At 38.8% G+C, this 14,576-nt stretch overlaps 1 protein-coding gene across 3 annotated transcripts in view; it reads left to right on the plus strand.

Annotated features, from left to right (window-relative positions):
• LOC140241692 (inositol polyphosphate-5-phosphatase A-like) overlaps positions 1-14,001 on the plus strand; it is a 116,732-nt gene extending 102,731 nt beyond the window's left edge. For all 3 annotated transcript variants that reach the window (XR_011902096.1, XR_011902097.1, XR_011902098.1), the window contains 2 exons: positions 175-233; positions 12,591-14,001. The gene's annotated coding sequence lies outside the window, so the exon portion shown is untranslated. The remainder of the gene's footprint in view (positions 1-174; positions 234-12,590) is intronic.
• The last annotated feature ends 575 nt before the right edge of the window (positions 14,002-14,576 follow it).

Here is a 14,576-nt window from a genome sequence, read left to right on the forward strand (position 1 = left end):
CAAACTCACAGACACACACACACACACTGCAAAGTTGTTTTGGGAAAGTTCGTACGCCAAAGGAATCACGTTTCAAATGTTGTGTCACGTGTATGCACCAAACTCTCTATTTTGTTTTCTCTGTTTTGCTTTCTCTCTTTCTTCTCCCTCTTCACCTGTGTGTCGTCCAAGTAGCACAGTAGAGACCGGAGCCAAAAGGTCTTGAGGTCCAGCGTGTCAGCACCCAGTCTTGTGTAAGTGTGCCGAAACCACAACTTTTGTCCGTGCCTCCAAATTTTTTTTTTGAAGTTTCACTTTTGGTTGAAATGATTTTCTTTGTCTCGTTTCTTCATGCAACTGTGCTCTTTGTCACCATTGCTGGAAATTTGTTTCCTTTACAGCTTATTTTTCGGTTAGTATTCATACTTTTGTTTCATTTAATGTATTTATTTATTTTTACCTTGAACATTTACTGCGGACCGTAATCGCATGCAAGCTATGTGTTGCCTTGCAAACAGGCGCATACCCGTTCTTTGATTGCAGCACTATAGCTTTATGCTTCCAACCCTGTGTCGATAGCAAAATGCTAGCAATTTATTTGTCTTGTACTGAATTTCATGGCATGTATTGCCATTTTCTCACATCCCCTTGTGATGTTTTAGATTTGATTGCAAATTGCGACTGTGCTAAAAATGTTCACTAGTGAGATTGGCTCCAGACTCTGTAGATGTGGACATGAATAGGAATCATGGCTTGAGGCAGGAACCAGGTTGGTTTTTATGCGTTGTGAATTTGATTCTGAGTGTTTATTGATTTTTATCTTCTGCCTTCAGTAGAGTTGTCAAACGTCCCTGACTCTGCCTGAGGCTCCTTACAAACTTGAATATGTTTTCGTGCCCTGACTTGAGAATGTAATTAAAACTCCCCCCCCCCCCCCCCCCCCCACCTCATTCTGGGAATAACCTTTGCTTATTGAGCTGCATGTAACTCAGTAAAAACTTTCTCCGTTTTTGCCTCTTTGAAGCCTCCATGATTTTGGTGGGTGAATGTTAGCAACCTATCAGCCTTCTAGATGTAGTATTCCCAGTTGTGCCAAAGCAAATTGTGTCGTATAATTTTCCCAACCTGCGCAATCCACAGTGATAGTGTCATGTTTTGTGACCATAGTGATTTTATACTGTAGCTGGTTCATCTGTCTTTGTAATGAGCTCTAGTTAGTAGAAGACCAAAATAGCTCCCTCTTTGGGTGTGGTCAGTGTCAAGGTTGTGGGCTCAAGAGCATCCATTCACCTCATTTTTTTTTTTTTTTTTCATCGTGATACAGTGAGGGTAAATGCAGTAAGAGTGGAAGCAATTATGATTGTATACAGTAGGGGTGAATGCAATAGGAGTGAATATAGTAATAGTGAATGCAGTAGTAGCAATGGAGCAAGAGTGATTGCAGTAAGAGTGAATGTAGTGAGTAAATACAGTAAGGTTGAATGCAATAAGAATGAATGCAGCATTAAAGAGTGATTGCTGGTGAGAGTGAATGTAGTAAGGATGAATGCAGTGAGTGTGAAAACAGAGTGAATGCAGTATGAAAGGCTACAGTAAGAGTGAATGCAATAAGAATGAATGCAGTATTATAAGAGTGAATGCAATGAGAGTGAATACAGTCGATAAATTCAGTGAGAGTGAATGCAGTAAGAACTAGAGAAGCACTCTGAGAGCACAGACCTCCGCCAAGCATGCAGCTCGTTTCCACCACTGATCTTGTTCTTCCATAGAGATATCAGTGATTTCCACCAATACGTAGCCTAGTTATGGCATTGTGTGCTGAAAGTCGCCCGATTTCCCAATATAGAAGCCTTTGTTACGTCATAAACCCTCAGCTGCACGGCGCGCCACGCCCGAGCAGAAACTACAGCACGCACTTTAGTGCGCACATGCAGACCTCAAATACGCGCAGCCTGAACTCCCAAGTTCATTGACCCTACCTGGCAAAATATAAAAAATCCGTCATAAATTCCCCAAAAATTCTCGGATCACTACCAAAAGCTAATCGTTTGTTACTTGTGTCATTCTCAAACTTTCCCGCAAGTTTCATCCCAATCCGTTGACTACTTTTTGAGTTATTTTGCACACGGACAAACTAACTAACTAACTAATGAACGAACAAACAAACCAACGGTAACGAAAACATAACCTCCTCCCTTGGCGGAGGTAATGAATTTAATAAGAGTATATACAGTAAGAGTAAATGCAGTGAGAGTAAATGAGACAGCATGAGAAACAGTGCAGCAAAAAATCTTCCTCTTATCGGTGTAGCAGAAATATTACTCTTCTCATTATTTGGCATTTTCAGAGTTAATGTTTCACAATCAATTTTAGATATGTAATACTTTGAGGGTTAAAAAGTCAAGAAAAAAGAAAACTTTTCAATGTGCTGTGAATGTTCAATTTCAATTTCAATTTCATTTTCGTATTTCTCGATGGAGAATACATGAAATATAACAAAATATAATAATACAAATTGTCCAGCTTGGATATATGATGCATCACGTGTTACCCCATGGTACCGTAGTACCCCGGGTAACCGCGTTGTGTAGTGCCACCTCACGTCCACTCGAGGACAGCCAGAGAAAAATGCATGCACTGTGTGTGCGTGTACATAGCATTCCCATGCCCCTGCATGTTATACTATGCGTGCATGGAAGCTGCGATACCACTAGCGTGTGCTTTAGTGCAGTGCAGTGCAGTAGCTAGCGCGCGCTAGCTCCAGCACCAAAATAATTTCCTCTTTTTGGCACCCAGGGCACAACCTTTTTTAAAAAATAGATAATTCAACAAAATGGCTGATTTTTGTTCGGTACCCCGGGATACCATTTATGTCATCATATACAAAAAGAAATATAACATAGGACATAGCGGTCGATGTGCCATTTTCAGTCAAAGTAAAATAATGCTAAAGAGAAATACGATGGAACATACTAAAAAGCAAAGCTTGCTAAGTGTAGGTCCCAACAAAGCCTTGTGTGGAGAACAGGATGAGGAATACGGGTACAATTAAAGACCAAACTAAGAATAAACAAAAGAGAATGACTATCAATACTCGGGAGTACAGAAGATTCTTCTCACATATAAAATGAGAGCAAGTAACCACATGCTGCACACTATATAGCAGTTGCTCTAATAGCAATTTTGACAGGGGAGTGTTGCCAAAAGGTGATGCTGTGAGCATGGAATATTATGTGATGTGAGAGTTTTTGTCTATTTCACAGTCCATGATATCAGTGCCAAAACATTAATGTCCAAATACTTGGTTCACCATGCTTTGTAGAAATAATTTCATACCAACACTAGTAAAGGTAACTACTGAAGGTGACTGCTATTCAACATTCTGAGATACCAGTCCACACAGCATTGCACATCACTGAGGAAAAACGAAAAGAGCTTTCAAAGATACCCTTGTGTTTTGTGTCATGCATCTAATGCTACATTTACACCATGTTCCCGGCAGCCAGGGCAGCCCTTTTTGCCCGAAACATAGTGCGCCGTGGGCATTTGGAACGTTCTCCGTTTTTTCTCTCCGTTTTCGCTACAGTGAATATTTAGCTATCAGCTGCCGTACATATATTCTCTAGACTGCATGTTATATTCCTGTCACATCCCACTATAGACCGCCTCCGAGTTATGTGCTGTCACGTTTTGTTGCATTCACCCTGTTTTGCTACAGCCTACTAGGATACCCATCAGTGCCATGACTGCTGATTCAAATCTTCTCAGACAGTTAAAAAAAATGTGACATGGCTTCCACAGCAATTATGGCCTCTCATGTCTGCCCCCTCTTGTTCCCCGCATTGTCTCATGTCTATCTCATTTTGTCCAAAGTGGCCTGAAATGTGATGGCTGTGGCCACCAGGAACGTGGTGTAACATAGCATGGTGTGATTGAGGATGCAGAATTTCCAGGGTTAAAAAACAGCACTCTTAATGCAAGCGTCATTTATAAAGTCAGACAATTTTTGAGTTATCTTTTGATTTTATTTGTTTTCTTGTTTCTTACTGAGAGGAAAACAACTCAAGTGTCCATATCCTTGACATATTCCATGGGGAACGTCACAAATATTTTCCATAGGGGTCTCCTGTTTTTCTGAAACAATCTCTCAAAGAATTCCAGTCTGTGAGGTAATGAGCACTGAGGCTGTGCATTACTTTGCAACTATGCAACTTTGAAAGTGTTGATCTTAAAGATGTGTTTTCACTCTAGCAATAAGGAGAAGAAAATTTCATGATGGGGCTTTTTAGCTCACCTGAGCCAAAGGCTCAAGTGAGCTATTGCGATCGCCCTTCGTCCGGCGTCCGTCGTCCGTCGTCCGGCGTCTGGCGTCCGTCGTGCGTAAACTTTTTACATTTTCATCTTCTTCTTGAAAACCCCAAGACCAATTTTCATCAAACTTGGCAGGTAGCATCCCTAGGGGGTTAGGAACTCAATTTGTTAAAATGGGCACCATGCCCCACCCAGGAGGCCCCCAGGGGGGCCCAAACCCCCCAAACTTAAGGAATCTGTAAAAATCTTCTCTAGAATCAGAAGTGATAGAGCTAAGATAATACTATGAGTGAGTACATTGATGACTGTAGTTTCAAGTTTGTTCATGGCAGAATCAGGGGTGCCCCCCTTGCGACCCAGGGGAGGGGGTGGGGAGGGGTCCTAATGGGGCCTAAATTGTACATTTTCATCTTGTTCTTGAGAACCCCATGACCCATTTTCACCAAACTTGGCAGGTAGCATCCCTAGGGGGTTAGGAACTCAATTTGTTAAAATGGGCACCATGCCCCACCCAGGGGGCCTCCAGGGGGGCCCAAACCCCCCAAAGTGAAGGAATCTTTAAAAATCTTCTCTAGAATCAGAAGTGATAGAGCTAAGATAATACTATGAGTGAGTACATTAATGACTGTAGTTTCAAGTTTGTTCATAGCAGATCCAGGGGTGCCCCTCTTGGGGGCAGGGGGGGGGGGGGTTGGGAAGGTCCAAATGGGGGCCTGAATTGTACATTTTCATCTTCTTCCTGAAAACCTCATGATGGATTTTCGTCAAACTTGGCAGGTAGCATCCCTAGGGGGTCAGGATCTCAATTTATCAAAATGGGCACCATGCCCCACCCAGGGGGCCCCCAGGGGGGCCCAAACCCCCCAAAGTGAAGGAATCTTTAAAAATCTTCTCTAGAATCAGAAGTGATAGAGCTAAGATAATACTATGAGTGAGTACATTAATGACTGTAGTTTCAAGTTTGTTCATAGCAGATCCAGGGGTGCCCCTCTTGGGGGCAGGGGGGGGGGGTTGGGAAGGTCCAAATGGGGGCCTGAATTGTACATTTTCATCTTCTTCCTGAAAACCTCATGATGGATTTTCGTCAAACTTGGCAGGTAGCATCCCTAGGGGGTCAGGATCTCAATTTATCAAAATGGGCACCATGCCCCACCCAGTGGGCCCCAGGGGGCCCCCGATCCCCCAAATTAAGGAATCTTAAAAGATTTGGGCCCTTATTGTACATTTTCATCTTCTACTTGAGAATGCCTGGTCAAATTTTAGTAGAGCTGTGAATAATTTAGATTAGTGACTGCGTGAAAGGTGAACTTGCGATACTCAGGTGAGCGCTAGACCCGCGGGTCTCTTGTTGTCTTCAGCTTAGAGATGATATTTTTAAGGCCAATATGTTTAGAGGAAGATTACGAGTGATTGTAGTTGTTGTTTTTTTAAATAAAAATGTTGGCAACTAAACATTTGTAGGAAAGTCGCTGAAATGAGAAAGTGGCAGTTGATAAAATACCCTTGACAATAAACCTGGCTCAAGAAATCAAGTGGGGTCTGAACTTGAGTCTTAGATGAAATGTTCTTCAAAGTCCCAGAATGTTTCTCAGTGAAGTCGTGAAATCATTTCATGTACGGGGTGATGATTTGGTTCAATTGGTAGCACATGTGCCCCCTCCCACCACGACCCCCCCCCCCCCCCCCCATCCAAATGACATGGGTTTGATTCCCAAGTGTAGCTGAGCCATGATGTGTGTAATCATACCATATCCTGTTGTAGGAGGCAAAATACTCCCTTCCTCAGATAGGACATTAAGGGAAGGTTCGGTCTATGAGATTGTCATGACTTGCGCACATAAAAAGATGCCATTTCATTCATTCATCGCAAAGAGCAGGGTGCTAACCAGGTGAGACGATCCACCTACCAACCTACACTCGAAAAACCGGTGACTAGCTATATTCACTAAGCAGTATCAACCAGGCACATTATGCCACATGAGAAGAAGAAGAAGAAGATACCTCTATAATACTTCAGCCATGGGTAGATGTCAATACATTCTGTGCCCATTAGACGAGTCGGTCCTGGTGGAATTTTCTGCAGAAAAGATTAGAATCATTGCATCGTCAGCAAATTGTCACTGTTCTCTTTCACAGCAAGTCCTGTATTGGAAAAAGAGTAGATGAAAGTGATCAAAGTGATTAAATCTGCATGTACTGATGGTAAGGAAGTTCATGTCAAATTTGCCGATATGATAGAGAAAAAGAACTTGAAACTTTCAAGTATTAACTAGTTAGAGAATCAGTTAGAAATGTAAAGATCACGAGGCTGTTGCAAATATACTACTTAAACTATTGTATGTGAATAACAAAGTTCTCAAATAAATGAGAATATCCTCTTCAGCCTTGAGAAACAAAAGCATTGCATAGTAAAAAATTAAGGTAAAAAAATGCAGTACCAATCCTTACATTTTTTCCCCTGGAATTCGATGAGTTAAGGGATGACTACGTCAGCGTGAATATACTTGGGATGGAAAGCTGAATCATGTACAACAAAGCAAAGATTGAGGAAATTAGACAATGGCTCATCAAGCTATAATAGGTGTACCAAAGACTGTGAAGTTGAAGATTTTTTTTTTTCCACCCCATCTTTGAGACAGTGATGTTTCAGTCAAAATGGATCTGAAATTTTGTTTTTACAAAGTTCATAATTCCATAGGTTTATATGTATTTCCAGAACTGAGATTTTTAAAATCACTTTCACATTATGAATTTTGATGAGGTTGTGCTATCATGGCATCACAAAGAAATGTCTCCCAACTACAGTGTACTTGCACATGAATTTTTACTGAAGGCTGTTATTTTCTCTTTTTGACAAAAATATGAACAAAACAAAAATGAATAATAATACTTGTCATATCAAAGTGTTCTGGACTTGAAACAATTCAATAATGATGATTTGACATTTTTTAGACTTCCAACTTAAATAGTCTCTTATCGTTCTTATTTTGTGCATTTGGCAGACATCATGAACTTTGCATGTACTGCCATTTTTTTTTTTCTTCTTCTCAGATTAGCAATGCAATCATTTGGTGAACTACTGCAGTAGGCCACAGCTACTTAAAGGCAATTTGACATCTGAAGGGTTTTGTAACTGAAATAATCTTCCACCATCCATTACAGTACGTGTTCATCTTTTCGTTATGCGGTATTTTATGTGCCGAGTTTGACACCATTGTTCACATCAATTAAAGAGGGTGAGGGTGACGTGAAGTGCCGTCGGAAGGCTCCATTCAGCCATTCCATTTTCAACTCGTTGGTTATCACTCATCAATCATGTTCCCGCCAATAGTACGCTCATGCCATCGCCTCATTTATTCCGTACAAAGATGACTATGCGGAGGACATTATTGATAGATTAAGCCAATTATAGAGACCAGAGTCCGATTCCTCCAATTCCTCATTTGACTTGAGAACACCCAGACTGCTCCTCAAGGAGGCAGATGAGTGTGATCACATATGAAATGCTGAGTTGCCAGGGAGAATGTTTCCTTTTCATTAAAGATGGGAAAATATGTTTTTGAATGATATTTTCTTTCTAAAATTTGATAGAGCAAGCATGATATGTCTACAGTGTGTAGTTTTTATCTCTTTTTTTTTTGGGGGGGGGATATAGCAAGAAATTATATTTGCTTTCAAAATATGTTTTTCATTTTCAGAATATGTTTTTCACTGTCTAAAATTTGATAGAACAAGCTGAATGCATGTATATGCATTTTTTCCCTTTTGTGTGTGTGTTTGTGAGTGGGGGAGGGGAGGAGGTATAGCAAGGTATGATTTTTGCCTTCAAAATAGGTTTCTTATTTTTAAAACCAAATGCTTCACTGTGAAATAGAATATTTTCTGATCTGGGAGAGGTTGACAGCCCTGGAAAGTATATTGATGTAAAAAGAAAAAGAAAAAGCCTTTTCTTTTGAACCAAAGGGAAAGAAAAATAGGAAAAGAAGAAAAGTATTTCTCATCATTAACCTCCTGATATGACATGAACTGAAGACTATGAGACTGCTGGCATGGAGCTGCATGTGCAAAAAAAAGTGTGTGCGCAAAAAACAAACAAACAAACAAGATTGATAAATTTGATGAACTGTTTATTTTGTTCCTGAGGTCAATTCACACTGAAAGTTTGACCAAGACGCATCATGGTCGGCAGTGTGAAATGGAATCGATGAGAAAACAAATCCAAGTGTGTATATTGAGACAGATAATTATTGAAATTCCTGTCTTATGTATTTTGTATATGCACTTAAGGAGGAAATCCACCCAAAAATGAATATACTTCAAAAGAAAGAGAAAATATTCCCTGCAGAATGATACAAAAATGACAAAAATCGGATAAGAATTAAGGAAGATATGACATTTTGAAATTTCACATATTTTAAAGAAACACTTCCTGATCAGTTTTTATGAATATTCAAATCAGCAAGTTGACGATGTCATGCTCTCACAATTTCTTATTCATTTCGTATCAATGTAAAACTTGCCTCAAAACCACCCAAAGTAAAAAAGAACAGATGTTAACTCTGATATATCTTGGTATGGGAACATGCTTTTATGTGTATTGGCTAAAAATAACAATTTTTTTCCTGAATGTCATATACAATGCACATAAAAAATTGTTCAGGTATGACATCAACAACTCACTCATTGTTTGAATATTCATAAGTACTGGTCAAAAAATGTTTTTTGAAAAAGTGAGAAATTTCAAAATGTCATATCATATCTTTGTCATTTTTTTTTTTTTTGGTATTGTTCTGTAGGGAATATGTTTCTCTTTCTTTTGAAGTGTATTTATTTTTGGGGTGGAGTCCCTCTTTAATCCTGTCATAACCACAGGCTAGGTCATGCTGTACATTGGCTCTGATACTTTGAAGGATTGGTATCAGGAGAGTTAAGGACATTGCAGCTTTGACAATCGAATTATCTTACACACATTGATGCATTGGATTGACTGAGCTAAAAGTAGAGTTGTGGACAGTACTACTTTGACATCAGAATTATCTTACACACGTTGACGCGTGGATTTGCTGAGCTATAAAAGCTTCCCTGAAAATCTGTTGCCTTTAAGCTGTATATATTTCCTGCAATGAGTACCGATAGATCGAATTTAATTCCTTCCTCCATCCTTGGATTGCACACAGTTCTGTATGCTTTTGTCACTTAATATAGAAAAGAAAACAAAAAGTACAGAAATATTGCACGGCCAAGATGAAAAATGACACCAGTTCTTGCAGTTTCTTCATTTTTCATTTCTGTTGAGGCCAAGGAAGAGAAGGCAATTGGTGTGTAATGGGCAATTAAAGACTGCGGTACATGGAGTAAATATTTGCGGTAGGCCAAATTTTAGGCGACAGGCGGGCATTAAGGAGTGATTGATTTGGTTCTGTATCAACACCAGAGTGCCCCCTATCATGGTTTGCGCACCGACCCTTCAATGCCAGTGAACGCAATGCAGCAGATTGAATGGAAGAACAAAATTATTCTTGGAAGATCAACTTGCAAAGATTTCGGTTTTTATCTTTTGTTTTGTGTTGAGGAAGCAATTATGAACAAAATTATTCTGAGATCAACCGTGCAAATATTTGTGTGTGTGTGTGTGTGTGTGTGCGTGTGTGTGTGTGTTTGTATGTGCACAGTGCTGACCTCCTATCTGAAAGCCTTTGGCGTACTTGAGATGTGTAAGAGTGAGGTACTGTGTGACTTAACCGCCAGTGATATAGTGACCTATAAACCTGTCACTATACATTCCTGTGGCTCCTACCCATGAAGTGTGTGTGTATGTATGTATGTATGTATGTATGTGTGTGTGGGTGTGCATAGAATTCTCATGGAGGGACATCTGGAGATTTAGTGGTAGCTGGAGTGAAAAGAAGTCCATGATCAGCTTTTTTTTTTAGAGAAAATTATCAGATTCTATTTTTCTTACATAATTGGCTTTGAAATTCCCTGAAACTGTCAGATGTGATCCATCTTTACATTTCTGGTAGCCACAAGTAATGTTATTGATGAACTATTAGAGTAAAAGAGTGGTAGATGGAGGATTCTGAATGCTGATGTTGTGTCGTCTGTTTCACCACATAGATTTGTGCACTGTATGCCTGTGTGCACGCACAGCATTCACATCAGTTCACAATCCAGCTCCGCGCATTCACTGTGCAGGCGAGCTGTTTGTTTCCACTTGAACTGTACCAAAAGTGATGTTTACCCAATCATGAGAATTGCCATACAGCCATCTTTAGCCTAGATTCAGATTTTACTGAATGTAGAAGGAAACCTTGTTGACTGAAAATGAATGAGTGTGTCTGTGAGACAAGATATTTCATGTTGAACAAATAGCAAAGGTATTTTGGAAAAAGCAGGTCGTCAAAAAAGTCATTTAGCCTTCTGAAACTATTCATGTCTTTTTCATCATGAAGGAATGATGATGAATGATCACTACTCTTTTGAATTTTACCTTCACATTGATTATGAAAAAAAAAAGATATAAAGGTTTCTAAAAGCTGGTGACTTTATTTTTCACCATTCTTGCCAAAAATTGCATTTAATCCTACTTCAGGCCAAAATTCTAACAAGTTTTTCTGTACAGAAAAGCAAATAATATGTCCCCCCCCCTTTTTTTTTCCTTTGGGTAGGGCAGTTATATCAGTACATTTTCATGCTTTAAAATTTTGGCATCGGGAAGTTAGATGATAAAACTTTTTTTTTTTTCCCCCAAAGATTTTATAGGGAATCTTGTATGTTTTTCTCCCCTGTGTTGCAGCTCTCTTGGCTGTGAGTTGTGCAACCCTACCAGGGTGTTAAAGCTACACATCACTTGTCATTTCTACCCTGTTTCTTCTTAATACTCTGTTTCTCTGTGTCTATTATCCTTGCTGAATCTGTTACCAGTCCCTTGACAAAGATAAATGAATGAATGAATGAATGAATACATACATACATACATACATACATACATACATAATTATTATTATTTACATACTTTCATGTCTTTATTTTTTCTTCTGCTTCTTTATCTTCTTCTATAACGGTGATGTACTTGTATCTTCAGTCTATTTGCTTTGATGTACAATTGTAAAGCGCCTTGAGCATTTAATCAAAGTGGAGAACAGCGCTATAGAAATTGTATGTATTATCATTATTATTATTATTATGCATAAATCCCTGTGGCTGAAAGGGCTGTCTGTCCACATGAGCTTAGAGAATGAATAATAGGTAGATAAGATAAGGAACAAGGAGAAAATTAATAAATATGCACACGTCTTCCTGTTTTTCCCATGCTTGTACGTCATAAGCTTGATCACTTTATCGTTCAACTGAAGTCATACATGCTTGTCTTTGCCCCCCCCCCCCTTCATCTTGACTGACGTTAGTCTTGTTTTTTTCTTCCATCTGTTCGCGTTCTTCATCCTTAATGTATATTTCATCCAGTATTCTGTCATTAGAAGCAGTACAAAACTTGAATCTCCTGGAAATAAACTACTGGGCGGGATTTTCTTCTTCTTCTCTCTTTTTTTTTTTTGTGATACATTGTTTCTTTCTCTAGTGACAATAAAGAGAGAGAGAGAGAGAGGATGAACGGAGCCATCTTTCATACCATTCAATTCATTTTCATATTTCTCAATATGAAGAATAACAAAACTCAACAAAATACACTTGAATACTCTTTCTGAGCATAGCTACATACAGACAAAGTGCTCAATGACACAGTAATTTTTTAGTACAACAGGAATGCCTAGACCTGCACACATCGACAAAAAAAGTAATTCCCCCTGAACATAGCCATTTTCCAGCAAGATTGAACTCAGAATTAGAAACGAAGTGGGGTGCCATAAATTACTGCATACGTAAAGATGCGTAACTGCACATATGTAGCCCTATGCATGTGACTACTTTTGTCGGAATTAGGAAAGGGAAGGAAAAAAGACAAAGAGTCTGAGTGGGCAAGGTATTTGTGATATCAAAGGGTTTTCCCCTGATTAACCTCTCCATTGTAATTTGCATTGCATAGTAATTTGACATATGCTGTGAAGTTCAGTTTGCCATATACAATGTATATATTGTCCCTGGGATGACAAGACCTCGTATCATAAAGTCATGAATTTTCAGGAGAGCAAAAATTTGTTTCATTTTTGTAGCAATTTTGTGAAATATTCATTAGTGTTGACATCAAATAATGTAGAAACATCATTTTGGAATTCCAAGGCAATGATAATTGATTACCAACTTATTCTTCTCTTCTTTGTTATGTTTGTGTGTGCTTACAGTTCTGTGGCCCCTGCGCATTCGCTACAAGTACAACTATCACTACCGCTGCTCGGACCGACGCGTGCTGGTGTACAGAGAAACGTCCGTCTGATGGCGTCGGATCTACGGACCAGCTGGATAGCTCTTTCATCTCAAGACGACTACTACTATTTTATTGGAGGCATATATTTGTTCTTGCTTTTATGTAATCTCAACGGAATCTTTCACCGAAAATGTTACAGAGGCTGATGTGTTGTGTGTTTTCCCCATGGCCAGCACAAGTAACATCATATATATATAACGAGGCATTCGTGGCACCAGGGCAGATACTGGAGTCACCCATTGAACTTTGTCACCTAGGCGGGAGAAAATATGATGAAAATATTAGACATATGCAATGTATATGATTGAACAGTTTTTTTGCAGAATTATTCCTAACCAAATAGCATGTATTTATTTTAGGGAATATACTAGTACTAGCAGGAGTGTAGAGAGCGAATTAGTAGGAATGAACATACAAGACTGTGTGGCTATATTATATGAACATGGTGTACACAGGTTCAAACATTTTGGGTGTGTGTGGATATACTTACAGGCAAATTATAGTGTATGAATGTGCATTAACAGAGACAAATTCATGCGTTCAGATTATTTTAAAGGAGGATCATCAGATATTGTTACTATGAGAATGAATTCATTCACTTGTTGATTTTTGTTTATTTGTTTCACATGCTCAGATGGCCCTCAGTTCGCAATTCTCAAATTTGTGTACAAAATTGAAATGCACCGTGTTTAAAGAGCTGAGAATATGTGTAAAGTTTTGCTAGCATACACCTGTATGATGGTGTGTAAGAGTAAATTTTGTGAGCCTTCCATTTTATCCATAGATTTTATCCATGCAAGGGGATCAGCCATTCAATTAAAAATCATCCTGATTTAGGTGAAACTGCCTCCTATTTTGACAAAGAAGGGTGTAAAACTTGTTTCCTAACTTTTCTTGGAGCGACAAAGTTACTATCCGATGTCTTCAGAGCAAAGGAAATGATTGTGTTAACTTGGGTTATAATCTATTTTAATATTTTATGCGACTCTTGAAGCTGTAATATTAAGAGTCTTCTGAATTCTGCAATGACTCATAATTGAAGGGCAGTACACTGTACGTAAGTGATGATTTTACACACTGTTATTTGAAGCTGAAATCTGATTGAGATCATATGTCTTGGTCTTTCCTTTCTGTAAAATGATATCGAGATCATATGTCTTGGTCTTTCCTTTCTGTAAAATGATATCAGCATTTTAAATTTCAGACATCTGAAAGAATCAAAGCTTGTGGAACCTTTTGAAATGCTTGGTTGTTCGTTTTTTTTTTTTTTTTCATTTTGTTATCAACTCTCTTTTACTGTCTTTTGAAGAAATATGATTGCTTTTTATATCTTGATGTCACCTTCATCTCATTCGGATGAATAATTTGGAATGGGCATTTCTGGCAGTGATTGTGTGTTGCCAATTTGCTGAGAGGAGAGAGAGAGAGAGAGAGAGGAGACTGGATACATTGTAAGTGCCCTGTGCTGGCTACTTGGAAAGCATTTTAGGTGTCAACTATTCGCAGTGATCAACCGCTTCGCCCACACAAGAAAGGACGGATCAGGGCAAAACTGCCATCGCTGAAAATCTACCAGTGGAAATTATGTTTAGGCAAGGATTCAGGTTTTTTTGATTAATTGAAGGACATGGATAGAATAATGCTCTATATATCATGAATGTAATTTACTAATCTCCCCTGGTGACTATATACACTGTACGAGGGACAGTTAAATCATTTGTAAAATTAGATCATGTTCATAATCATAATATATATAGATAGTAATGTTCTATTCAAGGAAGGAGCACATATGAAGACACTGTATTCAAATTTAATGTACCGAGTGAGACAATATTGTGGATGAGGTGTAAGATTTTATTAGCGTGCAACTCTCTTGCTTTTCGTATTAGGGGTAATTACATGA

This window comes from Diadema setosum, chromosome 18 (genome assembly GCF_964275005.1).
Source record: "Diadema setosum chromosome 18, eeDiaSeto1, whole genome shotgun sequence".
Taxonomy (NCBI): Eukaryota; Metazoa; Echinodermata; class Echinoidea; order Diadematoida; family Diadematidae; genus Diadema; species Diadema setosum.